Genomic DNA, 16805 nt, shown 5'->3' on the forward strand with positions numbered 1-16805 from the left:
TCTGGCTGTACAGCAAATTAAAAAATTGAATTACTTTACAATGCAAGTAAATAATTTACGTTTTAATACTTACCTGCATTTTTAAAATTTAGGGCCCCTTTATAACGTATGCTACAGGCTCTGCACTAGCTTAATCTGGCCCTGGTCCAGATGTGTAAAACTGATAAAGACCTATTCACACAGACTCAAGGCTGTAATTGCTGCCAAAGCACACAGCTGAATTCTGACTTGAAGGAGGTGAATACTTATGCAATTAGTTACTTTGTGTTTTATATTTGTAATAATTTAATTCACTTTGTAGAGATCTGTTTTCACTTTGACACAAAAGAGTCTGTTTCTGTTGATCAGTGTCAAAAAAAAAACAAATTAAATCCACTGTGATTCAATGTTGTAAAACATAAAACATGAAAATTCTGGGAGGGGGGAGGGGTGAATACTTTTAATAGGCACTGTGTGTGACTTTGGGGCGTGGGGCTGTACTTGCTTGTGCTTAGAAGTATGTAGGGGGAAATTCATTGACACCTATCGAATATTGAAAGGCCTAGACGGAATGGCTGTGGAAAGGATAGCTCATTTCTGCTCCCATGTCTTATGGTCTCACAGTCTAATGGTCATAAGTTTTGTTTGAAGTTATTTGTAAATCTTTTAAAAACTGGCCTCAAACTATTGAAGGGATGTGGTCTCCAGGCTGACAAGTGTTCCCTCAACTTCAGGTTTAAACATCTCTAATCGCCTTTTGAACTTTTGGAATTCTGGCAAGAAAGAAATGACTCCATGATCAAACCAGGCACCAGATGAATGATCACAAACACAAGAAAATCTGCAGATGCTGGAGATCCAAAGCAACATGCACAAAGTGCTGAGTTCCTCCAGCATATTGTGGGTGTCACTAGGTGAATGATATACATCCTGTGAGCATTTATAAAGTTCAAAGTTCAAAGTAAATTTAATATCAAAGTCACCATATACAATGCTGAGATTCATTTTCTTGTGGGCATACTCAATAAATTCAAAATAGAATAATAATCATAATAGAATCACTGAAAGACTGATCATTCAACCAATGTGCAAAAGACACAATCTGTGCAAATACAAAAAGAAATAAATAATAACAAATAAATAAGCAATAAATATTGAAAGTGAGTCCATAGGTTGTGGGAACATTTCAATGATGGGGCAAGCGAAGTTGAGTGAAGTGAAGTTATTCCCTCTGGTTCAAGTGTCTGATGGTTGAAGAGTAGTAACTATTTCTGAACCTGGTGGTGTGGCTCCTGAGGCTCCTGTAGCTTCTTCCTGATGGCAGCAGTGAGAAGGCAGCACGTCCAGTCAGTCTATATGCTCTTCACTACATATCTATGGAAGTTTGTCAAAGTTTTAGATGTCATGCTGAATCTTTGCAAACTCTTAAAGAAAAATAAAGGTGCTACTTAACATCATAGCAAATACTTAAAAAATCTTATGAGCAATCAATTTTACTATAACTGCAGATACCCTGGAGAGAGAAGGGAGCTCTATTCAATTTTAATTTAATTTAATTTTATTTTGTTTCAACTTCCTAGAGATGCTGCCTGGCCTGCTGCATTCACCAGCAACTTTGATGTGTGTTGCTTGAATTTTCAGCATCTGCAGAATTCCTGTTGTTTCCATCTTTTTAACCCTGGTTTAAACACAGGACAATTTACAATGACCAATTTCCTACTAATCGGTGTGTCTTTGGATTGTAGAAGGAAAGCTGAGCAGCAGCAGGAAACATTAACGTTCACATGGAGGACATTGAAACTCCTTACAGATGACATCTGAATTGACCTCCAAATCCTAATGCTCCAAGATGTAATGGCGATTCGCTAACCATTACATGACTGTGGCATTCTAACATTTGTGTCAATCTCAGAAAGTACGTGTGTGCAGAGGAGATTTAACAAGACTCATATATAGAGTGGACGGCCAAAGACTTTTTCTTACGGTGTGAAACGCCCTGGTTTCCTTGGCTGTGCGTAAGTCTAGGGGAGACGACCTCTGGCCCCACCAAACTTGTGAGATTGAGACATGCTCGGTCCCCAAACCCCAGTTTGTGTGGATGCTGTGTAATTTGCTACCCTGTTACAAATTAGTGCCACGAAATAACAGAATACACCACATACGATTAAAACATTACCTTTATGATTCTTAATTTGACTAAAGGGTTAGAAGGATTAGTAAAAAAAAGAACAAAAAAAATGAAAAGGCCCCATTTTAATCAAACAGTCTAATGTGCACAAGTTGGAACTCACAGTGTCTCCCTAGTTACTGATCCTCATTCGATTTCACCTATGGCTTCGTTGAGTCACGGTCCCGCTCTGGGTCAAATCCTACACCCTCTTTTCTCCTGCATCTTCTCTCTTCATCGCCTCTCGAACAAAAGCTCCAAACCCAACCTCAGTGTCCCTTACCAGAGAAACCTCCGTTTAATTCAACCATCCTAATTGGATGGCACACATTTCTCCTCACCCCTTATCCTCAACAACAACCCAAACAAGCTGCTTTTACAGAACTGTCAAAATGAAATACAGACAGCAAAACAGTAAAAATATGAACCAGGGCATTACAGGTGGAAAACTAACACCAAGGCTGTTTACAAGAAGGGGATGAGCAGACTCTACTTTCTAACGAAGCTGAGATCCTTCGATGTGCAGCAGGATGTCAGAGATACTTTACCAGTCTGTTGTAGCAAACACAGTCTTCTTTGTGACCTTACATTGGGGGAGCAGCATCAGTGCTGGTGATGCAAAAAGCCTAAAAAAGTATATTATTCTGTATTTTATTATTAGTTAATGTTATTTATTATTATTGTAATGCTTGTTTTCAAACTTTTCTGCTGTAACAAAATAATTTCCCATGGGATTAATAAAGTAATTATTATTATTAAATGACTAGATATGAGAGGCTGTAATTTTAAGGTGAACGGAGAAAAGTGTTGGGAGGGGGTTATCAGACTGGTGGGTGCGTGGAACACCCTGCCAGAGGTGATGGTAGAGGCAGATACATTAGGGACATTTAAGTGAGTCTACGATAGGCACATGGATGATAGAAAAATGGAGGGTTATGTAGGAGAGAAGGATTAGATTGATCATTGAGTTGGTTAACAGGTTGGTACAACACTGTAGACTGAAGGGCTGTGCTGTGCTGTAGTGTTCTATGTTCTGCGTTTGAAGATTGATGAATTTGCAACAACACTCAGCCACAATTCCACAAACTTGTCGTAGGGTTTGCAGGTTTGCATACCTCAAAGACTCGGAGAGCTATGTTGTCTGGAGCTAGGGCTTTATGCTTTGGCTTTTGGTAGGGCCACCCATGTCAGACAGGCTGGACTAAGAGTGTTTCACCAGTCCTCCAGGCTTGGGGGCTCAGCTCAGAGCTAACAACGCCAACTGATCATGAAAATTGTTATGGAAACTGCAATGAAGAAACTGTTATGTTTTGTAACTTCTAAACATTAAGCTAATTAAGGGAAGACACGGGAGCCCAAAATGCAAGTCTAGCTTCATCTTTTACTTTAAGCGAGGTGTGCATGTATCACGTGGTAGCATGATGATGTGTGCAATTATTGTATTTTTTACATATAACCCTTAAATGAACAAGAATGTTCCATCAACTTGTATACATAAGATTAATCAAATATTATTGAAATATTAAATACACAACAGGATCATTCTAAGGACAGACAGAGATTGAGGACCTTCATTGCTGCCCTAAATGTATGGCTGTGTATGTATGTGTGTGTGTGTGTGTGTGTGTGTGCGCGTGTGCGCACGCGCGCATACCACAATTCTTGTATTGCAACAATAAAACTCGTTGTTAATTGTTTTCTGTAGTCTTGTTCAGGGGCAATTCCTTGAGATAAAAGTTAGTTGGTTAATTTGCCAGAATAGTTTATCTCTGCTGTGAGGGTGAATGGTGAAATCTGAAGTGAGATGATGGGGCTGTTGACAGGAATGTGAGACACTATAATGGGTTCAGAATAAGTATGGCATAATGGGTAGCTGGTTTTCTAGCACAGACTCAGTTTGCTGAAGGGCCTGTTTCTGTGCTGTAGGACAACATGATCTGCTTCCACTCCTGTTTTGTAAGTTCTAAGAGCCAAATGTACTCAGTGGCCACTTTATTAGGTACACCTGTACACCTGCTCATTAATGCAAATATCTAAACAGCCAGTCATCAAACAGCAACTCAATGCATAAAAGCATGCAAAAATGTTCAGATCAAACATTCAAATTTGGAAGAAATGTGATCTAAGTCACTTTGACCATGGAATGATTGTTGGTGCCTGACAGGGTGATTTGAGTATTTCAGAAACTGCTGACCTCCTGGGATTTTTGCGTACAACGTTGTCTGGAGTTTACAGAGAATGGTGCAAAAAAGCAAAATAAAAAAAATTCAGTGAGCCATAGTTCTGTGGGCAAAATTGCCTTGTTAATGAGAGAGGTCAGAGGAGAATGGCTAGATTGGTTCAAGCTGAGAGAAAAGAGACAGTAATTCAAACAACCACACATTACAACTGTGAAGTGCAGAAGAGCATGTCTGAATGCACAGCAGGTCGAACCTCGAAGTGGATGGGCTACAGCAGCAGAAGACTGCAAACATACACGCAGTAGCCACTTTATTAGGTATAGGCATCCGTTAGTCTTGCAAGACCATAGATCTGCACCTGGAAAGTCTTCACTCTCCAGGGCGCAGGCCTGGGCAAGGTTGTATGGAAGACCGGCAGTTGCCCATGCTGCAAGTCTCCCCTCTCCACGACACCGATGTTGTCCAAGGGAAGGGCACTAGGACCGATACAACTTGGCACCAGTGTCGTCGCAGAGCAATGTGTGATTAAGCGTCTTGCTCAAGGACACAACACGTTCCCTCGGCTGGGGCTTGAACTCACGACCTTCAGGTCGCTAGTCCAATGCCTTAACCACTTGGCCACGTGCCCACGTGATAGGAGGTATAGGAGGTACTCAAATAAATGGCCACTGAGTAGTAGTGTGATTCGCTTAATGGAGAACACCTGTGCATGACTTTGTTTAACGTGGTGAAGCTGATGCATGGGCAGCCACCACACGGTCATTGACAGATCGGGGTCAGAGTCCAGTGGCATGGGATGCAAGACTGCTGCAGCCTTCCTCTGCTTTCACTGCCATTCTGGTGTGCCATCACCATCCGTCGACTCCGTTGTTAAGGTCTTGGTTGCATTGCTTTTGGTCTGGAATCTCTCCCTTAACCTTACCGCCATGGGTGACCCTCCCAGGAGCTAAGAGCCAGATGCTAAACTCCAGATGGTATTGCACTCGGTTTCTCAGTAATTCAGAAGCCTCTTCACGACGACAACGTGATGATTCTCGGAGACGGGAGAACTTTACAGTCCCTACAAAATGAGCATCCTGACCACCTCTTTGTAGTTCACCCATACACTTACTTGTTTTATAGGATTGTTTTTATGTTTATATTGTGCTTTTATTGTGTGTTTTATGCTTATTGTCAGTGTGTCTTTTTATGATCCGGAGTAACAATCACTTTGCTCTCCTTTCACCTGTGTACTGAATAATGACAATAAACAATCTTGAATCTTGTAGTCGCATTTTTCTGAACTTGGTTGGGAAGCAGTGCTCAATTCTGAATAACATAGTAATAATTTACTGTTGACATGAAACCTATCTAAGCAGATGAGTATTAACAGAAAATAACTGTGCATTTCATAACCACAAGAGATTCTGCAGTTGCTGAAAATCCAGAGTAACACACACAACATGAGCACGTTGATGCAGCTATAAAGAAAGCAAGACAATGGCTATATTTCATTAGGAGTTTGAGGAGATTTGGTTTGACAACTAAAACACTGGAAAACTTCTACAAATGTACCGTGGAGTGTATCTGACTGCTGTATCACCATCTGGTATGGGGGTTGGGGTTACTGCACAAGACTGAAGTAGATTTCATAAACCTGTAAGGTTAGTCAGTTCCATCATGGATACTATCTTCTGTATTATTCTGCACATCTTCAAGGAACAGTGCCTTAGGAAGGCAGTGTACGTCAATGAAGATCGCTACCACCCAAGGCATGCCCTCTTCTCACTGTTACCATCAGGGAGGAGGTACAGAAGCCTGAAGGCACACACTCAGTGATTCAGGAACAACTTCTTCCCCTCTGTCATCTGGACATTGAGTCCATGAACACTATCTCACTACTCTTTTTTACTTCTATTTTTTGCACTATATTTTTAACTTACAATTTAATAGACATATATGTTCATTTTTTCTATATTTATCATGTGTTTCATTGTACTGCTGCCCGAAAATTAACAAATTTCATGACCTATGCCAGTGATATTAAACCTGATTCTGATTCTGACAAAATGCTGGAGGAACTCAGCAGGTCAGGCAGCAACTACGGAGAAGAATCAACAATCAACACTTCTCAGCCCGAAAAGCTGGGTGTTTATTCCTCTCCATAGACGCTGCCTGACCTGCTGAGTTCTTCCAACGTTTTGTGTGTGTGTAACCCTGTATTTCATTATTGTGGCTGTGTACATACATCTATTGATGCTTCTGGACACATCTTCAGTGATGTTCCTGGAATCATCGGGTGTTTCGGGTCTTTCAACATCATACAACCTCCTCCAGGTGACCCAGCCGGGTCTGATCAGACCCAGCTTGTGTCCAGATGGCTAGCTACTTATGACTCCATGGTTCCCCTCTTTTGAGCCACAGCCACCTTGAGGCCCTCTCTGCCACATCGGTGGTACTGTGGATGGCTCTCCTCTTCCTCTCTCCCTCGATGCCCAAAATGCTGAAGGCTCTAACTAAAGAACGGGCTATGAACCCCCTACAACCAACCTCCACTGGGAGACACCTCGCTCTCCACCCAGCCTGCTGACAGTTGCTGACCAGTCCTGCTCACTTGGAGAGCTTCCTTTCAAAGGCCTCTTCCAAGCTATCTTCCCATGGGACTGTCAGCTCCAGCAACACCACTTGCTTAGTAGACTCAGACACTAGGACAATGTCTGGTCGCAGGGTGGTGGCTGCGATATGGTTGGGGAACTTCAGCTGCCCTTCGAGGTCCATCAACAGCTGCCAGTCCCTTGCAGAGGTCAGGATGCCTGCAGATGTTCTTTTGGCGGGTATTAGCTGCTCTCCAGCTCTGACAAAGGCAATGGTCTGCTTGAAGGGTTGGGACCGCTTCGCCCACTCAACTCCTGTGCTGACAGCTTCAGCGATGGTCTTCAGGACCTGATCATGCCTCCACCTGTACCGTCCCTCACCAAGTGCCCTTGCACAGCCGCTGAGGATGTGCTCCAGGGTTCCTCGCTTGGAGCACAGTGGACACGCAGATGACTCTGCCTTGCCCCATGTGTGCAGGTTTGATGGGCTTGGAAGCACATCGTACACTGCCTGGATGAGAAATTGGATGCCGTGTGGTTCGGCTTTCCAAAGATCAGCCCAGGTCACTTTCTTCTCAACCGCATTCTCCCATCTTGTCCAAGCTCCCTGTTGCTTCATTCCCACTGCCTTGCAGGCTCTCACCTCCTCCACTACTGCTCTCACCTCCTCCTGAACTAGACGACACCTTTCCTTCCCTCTGGTGTCCATTTGGGGAGTTGGAAAGGATCCTAGCCCAGCTCGGCCTCGTGTGACCACTGCCACCAGCCTCCTGTGATGCAGCCTCGCCCCTGCCTCCTGAACAGCTTCCTCTGCCCTCCACTTCCTGCCAGTACTTACTTGGATCCCTGCTCTAGCCACCTTCGGGTCACTTGAGTCCCTATACTGCAGCACTTCTCTGGCTCTCGTTACCTTGAATTCTTCCTCCAAGGATTTGAAGGGCAGTTGCAGTTTGTTGTGGTGTCCATAGAGTGCGATGCTGCTCAGGCTCTTTGGCAGCCCCAGCCATCTCCTGAGGTGGTTGCTAACCCTCCTCTCTAAGGTTTTGACTGTCGAGATTGGAACTGCATAGACGAGGAGGGGCCACAAAATTCTGGGAAGAATGCCATGCTGATACACCTAGGCTTTAAACTTCCCAGGTAGGCCAGACGTCCACAAATTTCAGCCAGCCATCCAACTCGGTGCAGGTTGCCTGAATGGATGTTGTGTCCCTTAAAGAGCTGTCAAAAACTTTGCCTAAGCTCTTGACTGGCTTTTCTGTGATGGTTGGGATGGCTGTGCCTGTGATGCTGAACCGGAACTTGTTCTCCACCTTCCCTTTCCTCAGCACCATCGATCTTGATTTGGCAGGTTTGAAACGCATCCGGGCCCACTCCACCAGCTTTTCGAGCCCTTGCAGAATCCTCCGGCAGCCTGGGACTGATTCTGTGGTGACTGTGAGGTCAACCATGAATGCCCTGATAGGTGGTTGCCGTTGAGCGGAATTCATTCCGGGCCCTGTGCACTCTGGTTCAGCAGACTTAGTGAGCATGTTCATGGCCAGGGAGAACAGTGTCACTGAGATAGTGCACCCTGTGATGATGCCGATCTCCACCTTGTGCCAGGTTGATGTAATTGCTCCTGAAGAGACCCTCATCCTGAAGTTGCTGTAATAATCAGTGACAATGTCTCGGATTCTGCTGGGGACGTGATACTTGGTCAGTGTGAGCTGCACCAGCTTATGCGGAATGGAGCCATATGCATTTGCCAGGTCGAGCCACAACACTGACAGGTTGCCCTTGTTCTCTCTGGCCTCCCTGATGAGCTGTGTCACCACACCGATGTGCTCCAGACAGCCCGGCATCCCTGAAATGCCACCCTTCTGGACTGATGTATCAATATAGGTGTTCTTTGCTAGGTAGGTGCACAGCTGGTTAAGAACGGCATTGAAGAAGATCTTCGCCTCGACACACAGCAGGGAGATGATGCGAAACTGATCTATCTGGATAGCATTTTCCTCCTTTGGGATCCACACCCCTTCAGCCACTCTCCACTGTTCTGGGATCTTCCCCCTTCCCCAGAAAATTCTCAGGATCTTCCACAGACGCAGCAGGAGTTTGGGGCAATTCTTGTACACTTTGTACGAGGTGTTGCTTGGTCCTGGAGCCGAGCTTGCCCTTGCTTTGCGGACGACCTCTCTGACTTCCTTTAGTTGCAGCTCTGACATGTCGAACTGCACCTGTGGTTCAGGTGGGTCTGTTAGGATGTCGCACTCTCCCAACTCCTGCTCTCTTTCAGGATCATTATATATCTTCTTCAGATGTTGGTCTATGCCTTCCTGCGAACAGGCCAGTTTCCCACTGTGCTTCTCCCCCAGAAACTCCTTGGTGAACTTGAAGGGGTTGGCAATAAAGGCACCACTCTGCCCGGCGGAGGACCCTGATCTTCTTTCGTAGTATGCACATCAGCTGGGCCAAGCCAATGCGCTTCTCTTCTCCTGCCTCCTTCTATTGGGACTTCAGCGCTCTCATCTCCTGCCTGATGTTGTGGATCCTTAGTGCTCTTTGGTTCTTCGAGTAAGATGTTTTGGAGCCTTCCTTCTCCTCTTCTCCGAACCGTTCAACTGCGATACTGACAATAATTGTTGTCATGGCTTGCAGCTTCCTATCAACCCCTCCCTTCGCTGTTGCCTCCAGAATTTGGTTAACATCTTCATCAAACTGCTTCCACAGTGAAGTCATGTTAGCTGCAGGCCATTTGATCCGCCTCCTGTTAGACTTCATGTTAGAGGGATTAGTTTGCAACACTTGGAGGTTCCGGGCACCATGGGGTGACTCCGAGCCTGGCCCCTCCTTCGTCTCACCAGGTTGGACACCTGCACGTTGTGCTGCTCCTGCTCCCGCCAAACACTTCATCCTCGCTTGGTGGATCTTCAAGCCGCGATCGTTCTTGCAGATTTTTCCACATGCACACTGCTTCCTCATTGTCATTTGTTCGTTGCCTGGGTCTGATGTCGTTGTGTCCATCCGAATGGGGTGCTCATCCTCCCCCCCTCTCGGGCACCCCTGGAAAGACTATTCAAATAGAAAATTCCATGGAAAATTCAAATGATGACAATGAAGTAACTCAAAGGTATGGAACTCATGCAAACTTCATTCTTTATCTTAATAGAAGGAAGGAAAAGATTGTGCCTTGTAAAAGTTATGTAGCATAACTGTTTACATAATGACTAAGGACACTAAAATCCAATCAGATAATTTCTGCTTCCTTTTCTTCGTGCCAAGGTTGTTTGTGAGTTCCAGATTTTAATGAGCACTATATAATCAACTCATAATCTGGCAGCCTTAGGGTGATTAACTCCTTGTAGCAGGAAATAGATAGGAACGTCAAGGAGTTAGTCACCCCGAGGCTGTAGGAGTTAGATAAGTGGGTGACTGTTAGGGAAGGGATGAGAAGAGCTCAGATAGTAGAGAACACACCTGTGGCCATCCCCCTCAGTAATCGTTAGTAAACAGCCAGAAGTCTTGGTACACATTGGTACCAATGACATAGGTAGAAAAAGGGAGGAGGTACTAAAGAGAGAATTCAGGGAGTTGGGTAGGAAGCTGAAAAGTGGGACCTCCAGGGTAGTAATCTCAGGATTGCTGCCTGTGCCATGTACTAATGAGCACAGGAATAGCATGATCAGGCATGTTAATGCGTGGCTGAGAGACTGGTGCAGGGGGCAGGGCTTCGGGTTCCTAGAGGTACGACCTGTACAAAAAGGACGGGTTACACCTGAACCCAAAGGGGTCCAATATCCTAGCAAGCAGGTTTAATAGAGCTGTTCAAGAGGGTTTAAAATAATTTGGCAGAGGAATGGGAACCGGAATGGTAGGGCTGAAGAAGGGGAAAAGAGAAATAAATCAAAGATAGCGTGCAAAAGAGATAATAGAAAGGACAGGCGGGAGATGAGACATAATCACAGCCAATGGGATGAATTACAGGGCAATAGAAGTATGGTGCAGATTAAAAACAGAAAGTAACAAATACTGGAATGAAAATGTTATACTTGAATTGACACAGCATAAGAAATAAAATGGGCGATCTTGAAATTCAGCTACAGATTGGCAAGTATGATGCTGTGGCTAAAGGATGGCTGTAATTGGGAACTGAATGTCCAAGGATTTACGGTGTATCGGAAAGATAGGTTAGTAGGCAGAGGGGGTGGTGTGGCCCTGTGTATAAGAAATAATATTAAATCATTAGAAAGGGATGACATAGGATCGGAAGGTGTAGAATTTTTATGGATTGAGGTAAGAAATGATAAGAATAAAAGGACCTGAACGGCAGTTGTATACAGGCCTCCAAACAGCAGTTGAGATGTGGATTACAAATTACAGCAGGAGATAGAAAAGGCGTGTCAGAAGGGCAATGTCATGATAATCGTTGGGGATCTTAACATGAAAGTGGATTGGGAAAACCAGGCCAGTACTGGACCTCAAGAAAGAGAATTTGTACAATGTCTTAAGGGATGGCTTTTTAGAACAGCTTGTTGTTGAGCCCATTAGTGGATCAGCTATGCTGGATTGGGTGTTGTGCAATGATCCTGAGGTGATATGAAAGCTTAAGGTTAAGGAACCCTTGGGGAAAAGTGATCACAATATGAGAGTGTTCACTTTGAAATTTGAGGAGAAACTAAATTCCAATGTGTCGGTGTTTCAGCGGAATAAAAGAAATTATAATAGCACGAGACGGGAACTGGCCAAAGTTGACTGGAAAGAGAAACTAGCAGGAAGGACAGCAGAGCAGCAATGACTGGAGTTTCTGCAAAAAATGAGGAAAGTGAAAGACAGATATATTCCAAATAAGAAGAAATTTGCCAATGCAAGAAGGACACTACCGTGGCTGACAAGTGAAGTCAGAGCCAAAGTAAAAACGAAAGAGAGGGCATACAAGGAAGCCAAAGCTAGTGGGAAGATAGAGGATTGGGAACTTGTAAAAACTTGCAGAAGGAAACTAAGAATGCCATTAGGAAGGAAAAGATGAATTATGGAAGGAAGTATATAAAGGGTAAAAGAGAGTTGCGGGTAGATATCAGACCAATAGAAAATGATGCTGGAGATATTGTAATGAGAGACACAGAGATGGCAGAGGAACTGAATGCGTATTTTGCATCAGTCTTCACAGTAGAAGATATCTGCAGTATACCAGACATTCAAGAGTGTCAGGGAAGTGAAGTAAGTGCAGTGAAAATTACAACTGAGAAGGTGCTCAGGAAGCTTAAATGTTTGAGGGTGGGTAACTCTCCTGGACCTGATGAAATGTACCCTTGGGTTCTGAGGGAAGTAGCTGGAGAGATAGCGGAGGCATTAACAATGATCTTTCAAGAATCGATAGATCCTAGCATTGTACCGGATGACTGGAAAATTGCAAATGTTACTCTGCTATTTAAGAATGGTGAGAGGCAGCAGAAAGGAAACTATAGACCTGTTAGCCTGACATCAGTGGTTGGGAAGTTGTTGGAATCTATTGTTAGGGATGAGATTACAGAGTACCTGGAGGCACATGACAAGATAGGCCAAAACCAGCATGGTTTCCTGAAAGGAAAATCCTGCCTGACTAACCTACTGCAATTTTCTGAGGCAATTACAAGCAGGGTAGACAAAAGGAGGTGTAGTAGATGTGGTGTACTTGGATTTTCAGAAGGCCTTTGACAAGGTGCTGCTCATGAGGCTGCTTAGAAAGATGAGAACCCACGGAATTACAGGGAGGTTACTAGCATGGGTGGAGCATTGGCTGATCGACAGAAAACAGAGAATGGGAATAAAGGGATCTGATTCTGGCTGGCTGCTGGTTACCAGTGGAGTTCCACAGGGGTATGTGTTGGGATCGCTGATTTTTATTATGTATGTCAATGATTTGGGCTATGGGATTAATGGATTTGTGACTAAATTTGCCATTGATATAAATATAAGTGGAGGAGCGGATAGTGTTGAGGAAACAGAGAGCATGCAGAGAGCCTTAGATAGTTTAGGGGAATGGGCAAAGGGGTGGCAAATGAAATACAATGTTGGGAAGTGTATGGTCATGCACTTTGGTGGAAGAAATAAATGGGCAGACTATTACTTAGATGGAGAGAGAATTCAAAATGCAGAGATGTGAAGGGACTTGGGAGTCCTTGTACAGGATATCCTAAAGGTTAACCTTCAGGTTGAGTCGGTGGTGAAGAAGGCAAATGCAATGTTGGCATTCATAGAACATAGAATATAGAATAGTACACCACACTCATTTCTAGAGGTATAGAATATAAGAACAGGGATGTGATGTTAAGGCTCTACAAGGCACTTGTGAGACCACACTTAGAGTATTGTGTCCAGTTTTGGGCTCCTTATTTTAGAAAGGATATACTGATATTGGAGAGGGTTCAGAGAAGATTCACGAGAATGATTCCAGGAATGAAAGGGTTACTGTATGAGGAAAGGCTGGCAGTTCTTGGGCTGTATTCCCTGGAGTTCAGGAGAATGAGGGGGCATCTCATAGAAACATTCCAAGTGTTAAAAGGCCTGAACAGATTAGATATGGCAAAGTTATTTCCTATGGTAGGGGAATCCAGGACAAGAGGGCACAACTTCGTGATTGAAGGACGTCCATTTAGAACAGAGATGCAGAGAAATTACTTTAGTCAAAGGGTGGTATATCTGTGGAATTTGTTGCCATGAGCAACTGTGGAGGTCAAGTCATTGGGTGCATTTAAGCCAGAGGTAGATAGGTTCTTGATTAGCCAGGGCATCAAAGGGTATGGGGAGAAGGCAGGGGAGTAGGGTGACTGGAAGAATTGGATCAGCCCATGATTGAATGGCGGAGCAGACTCGATGGGCCGAATGGCCTACTTCTGCTCCTATATCTTATGGTCTTATGATTTTAATATCAATGCCCACACATTAACTCAATGTGGGTGGGAACATATTGGTGCTGATAGATGATCTCATTGGCTAACAGGAAATTGAGATTTCATATGAACTAACTATTTCCCAGTTGGAGAAACAAACAAGTTTCTTTGTCACACGGATAAGTGACACAGGATTAACTATTTATAAACACCAGAGATTCTGCAGATGCTGGAAATCCAGAGCAACACACACAAAATGCTGGAGGAACTCAGCAGGTCAGGCAGCATCTATGGAAATGAATAAATAGTTGACATTTCGGGATGAGACTCTTCTTCAGCACTGGAAAGGAAAGGGAAGGTGCTAGAATAAAAAGGTGGAGGGGGGGGAGAGGGGAAGGAGGTTAGCTGGAAGGTTATAGGCGAAGCCAGGTGGGTGGGAAAAGCTCCTCTTGTGCCTCTGATTCCCATTCCCAGTCCTATGTGTCAGCCCACGGCCTCCTCTTGTGCCAAGAAGAGGCCACCCGCAGGATGGAGGAGCAACACCTTATATTCCATCTGGGTACCCTCGAACCTGATGGCATGAATATCGATTTCTCCTTCCAGTAAAAACATTTCCTCCCACCCCTTCCCCCTTTCTCTATTCCCCATTCTGGCATTTTACCTCTTCTCACCTGCATCTCACTTCCCTGAGTCCCTTCCTCCTTCCCTTTCTCCTATGGTCCACTCTTCTCTCCTACCTGATTCTTTCCTATCCAGTCCATTACCTTTCTCACCCACCTGGTTTCACTTATCTCCTTCCAGCTAGCCTCCCTCCTGTCAAGTTTTGGTACTTCAAAACATTAAACACGTTCAAAGAAAGACATAGTAGTCTGGGAATACAGGTCTGACTTTGTGTTAAGAAGGCGCGCACGTATCACATGGTAGCACAATGACATATACAATTAATGTATTTTTACAGATAATCCATAATTAATTAAACAAACATGAATGTTTAAACCACCAATATACTGTATACACAAGATGGCTCTAATATTATTGAAATATTTATTACACAAAACTTCCCCTTCCTCTACCTTTTTATTCTGGCATCTTCCCCCTTCGTTCTCAGTCCTGATGAAGGGTCTCAGCCCGAAATGTTGACTGTTTACTCTTTTCCATAGATGCTGCCTGACCTGCTGTTCCCCCAGCATTTTATGCGTATTAACATTTTATAGTTTGCATAAATGACGTTGATCAAGGAGCCACAGCTAAAGCCAGTAAATTTGATGATGATGCACTGATAGGTGGCAAGGTAAATGGAGTGGTCTAAGGCAGTTAAAAAAAAGGATATTAGTTAAATGAATCGCCAAACATCTGACAAATGGGACTTTGTGAAGTTATCCAGTTAGGCAGGACACACAGGCCCTCTGTTGGATGTTGTGTCCCAGCTATCTGCATTGTTGATGCAGCGCCATCTGTGGCTGATGAGACCAATGTGAGTCTGACAGTCTGTGTTGCAAAGGTTGCTTCTATAATTGGTCTCCGCTCCGCTAGAGATGCAGTGTTCCTTTTTACGGGCCTCTTTGTCTTCTGCCGCTTCCAGGAATTTTCCTTTGCTTGAGATAGGGTGTTGCTCCTGCACCTGGTGCGGTCGGCTGCAATGTTGATGTCCAGTGCTTTCATGTCCTGCTTCTAGACATCCTTGCAGCACATGTCCTGCTTCTAGACATCCTTGCCTAAAACTGGCTCACCGTAGAGGAGATCCTTTGGGACGTGACCATCCTGCAGGTGGCAGACATGGTCCAGCCAGCACAGCCTGAGTAGGGTGTATCCGTTAGGGAGGCTGGCATGAGAGAGAACCTCTGTACTGGCTCCCCAGGAGAGGCCCAAGATGCAATGAACGCACCTTTAACGGGAGGTGTTGAGCCTTCCCTCCAGGTTAGCGTATGTTGCCCAGGTCTTGCTGTCATACAGCAGAGTGCTGATGACACAAGTGTTGTAAACTGCCATCTTTGTTTTGACTGAGGATCTGCAGTTCTCCCAAACTTGTGTGGAGAGGCAGGCGAGAGTTGTTGCAACCTTCCCAATGCACTTTATCGATTTCTGCATCCAAGGAGACATTGTCATTGATGATGAACCCCAGGTGTGTAAACTAATGAACAATACCTAGTTTTTAATGTACGGTTTTGTGAATAAAACATTTGAGAGTCATTTTTTAATGTGTTTAACAAAATTTGCAGCCCTTTATCTCCGTTCTGAAAAAAAACCCCCAAAAGCGGTCGTCTTACACTGATGTCACCTCGTCAGACACAGTCTCTTAAAGGGCAACACAACAACTCAGTGACGGTGTTGGTGAATTATGCAGAACAGTTTCTATTATGAACAATATGTGTCTTCTGTCACCCTACGCAAGCAGCTCCAGAATTCGCCAACATTGTGAGTCTGTCTGGAGCTCGTACAAGCCATCCAGCTTGGGTCCTATGTGGCTTGTTGGATTACAGCAGCTGCATCTGGTTCCTCCATGGGTGTACTGACACGTACCTGGTTGTGCTGTGATGCAGGGGGTACGGTAGTGGGACCATCCAGTTCTTGGAGGGCCAGTTTAAGGCAATCTACAGGAATACATTCATGTTTACCCTTCCTATCTAAAATAAAAGACTTTTTGCCCCATTCCAAAACACAGGTAGGCCATCATGAGGGAGCTTAAGTGGGTGTTGATGTGTATCATGGTGGACAAAAGTGAACAAGGAGAACGTAGGTCTTCTGGAACCCAAGGGTGCTGAGTGCCCTGATGGGATGGGACTGCAACAGAGACTGCTGCTCCCACATTCATCGCTGCCGGTAGTCAACGGGTAATGCTGGCAGCAGACTCCCCCGAACGCTCGAGTCACACAGGACGCATTGCCCCGAAAGGGCGTCTGTAATGAACAATAGACGACCCTGGCAGCTGGAAACCACAGTGTGTACAGACCTCCGATGTCCCGATGTGCTGGCATCGTTGAAGCTGCATGGTGGTCGGCACTTCTTGGCTTTTGTGTCAAAGCATGCAGTGTGAAAACAGGCCCACTATTGTCTGGTT

The sequence above is a fragment of the Mobula birostris genome, chromosome 3, assembly GCF_030028105.1.
Source record: "Mobula birostris isolate sMobBir1 chromosome 3, sMobBir1.hap1, whole genome shotgun sequence".
Lineage (NCBI taxonomy): Eukaryota > Metazoa > Chordata > Chondrichthyes > Myliobatiformes > Myliobatidae > Mobula > Mobula birostris.